Source organism: Serinus canaria, chromosome 3 (genome assembly GCF_022539315.1).
Source record: "Serinus canaria isolate serCan28SL12 chromosome 3, serCan2020, whole genome shotgun sequence".
NCBI classification, from domain to species: domain Eukaryota; kingdom Metazoa; phylum Chordata; class Aves; order Passeriformes; family Fringillidae; genus Serinus; species Serinus canaria.
Genome location: NC_066316.1, coordinates 42,376,247 through 42,377,738, shown reverse-complemented (window position 1 = coordinate 42,377,738; position 1,492 = coordinate 42,376,247).

The following is a 1,492-nucleotide window of genomic DNA, read 5'->3' as shown; positions in this document are numbered from 1 at the left end:
TCTATAAGGAGTTCACCAGCTGGATTATTTCCAGGGATGACCTCTTCAGGCTTCTACCCATTGCTGATGGTTTAAAAACACTTGAGCTATTAAATATTTTCTGTTAGTTTCTTTCCTCCCACTTCAGGGATGTGGTGAATATGATGTGGAAGGAAAAAAACCCCAAAGGCTAGAAGGAAAGGAAGAAAAGAAAGGCAACAAGAAAGTGCATAAAAGGCAATTTTTAAAATTTAAAAGCAAGATTTTTTCATGTAATCAAAATCATTTTCAAGAAAATCCCAACCAGCTGGAAAGCAGCACCCTAAAATGCAGAGGCTGCAAGCAGCAGGAGGGTCTCTTACCCTGAGTCTCCAGAACCATTTTTCTTTAAGCCTGTCTCTCCACCAGGCTGGTTGACCAAAGTGGGAGAAGACCTTCAGCTGAACACAAGGCTTTCTAGCCCTGGTCCCAGGGAGGCTCTCAAAGAAAAATAGACTTTGCTGGTTACAGCTGAGGTGATCTGTGTCTTTTCTCTTCCCGTCAATTCCCTCCCAAATGTTTAAGGAAGGAGTTATTCCTTTTCAATGTTGCCACCAGCCACAGAAAGGGATGTTCAGGGCAAACATCCTCAGCTGCAGGAGCCAACAGCTGAGCACTCAAACTGACTGGCTGTTTTTCATCATTGCTGGATATATCTCCTTTAGAACACACACACCAGAGCCAAATTTTCCCCAAGTTTGTAAATAAAGTCAGATTTAACATTGTTACTTACGTCACTTCAGCTGAGAGGTGAAGTAGAAGAACCAGACCCACCACAGAGATGTAGAGCCGTAATCACCCAGATTTGGAACCTGTGCCGTGCGGGCGTGGCTGCCTGAATCACTTCTGCAAATGGAGTCACACACCTCAGGTACTGCACTTCTGCACCCCTTTAGCTGGAAGAGGAGAGCTGGAGCAATACAGCTGTCCACAGTGCACATGGAAGCCCAGCCACTTTCCTGTTGGAGCAGAGGTAACGTCTCATTAGCCTCAGAGAGGCATTTTGTACCCCCATTCCAGCTGTGTGCCAGTTTCTGCAAGTGTATACAAACACCCTGGAGGACATTTTTGCTTCATGCTCAGACTTTTTTAGATAACAGCTGCTCCTTTTTATTATTTATAGAGACAAGCTCTATTCTCAAGTGTTGTGGATTGGTTTCGCCTCTTACAAGCTTGCCAAATGCTTTCCATTCCAGGAGCCTGATTTGAGGAATTTATCAGTGTTTCCAACACTTCACTTTGTGGATTGAAAGCTTACATTCCTGGGGATTGCCCCAGACTGAATTTTTGGTGAAATAGGTTAGCCATATATGAGAAGTCCAAAGACTCATGGCTGTATTGAAAAAATCTAATGGCATTACTTCTACAAATCCAAGTGCTCTTCTGGTTTGAAGCAAGGACTTAAAAACACTCAAAAAATGAGGAAGAAAAGCAGTGACTGCCTGCAAAACATTTGGACAGAGTGATGTGTTTA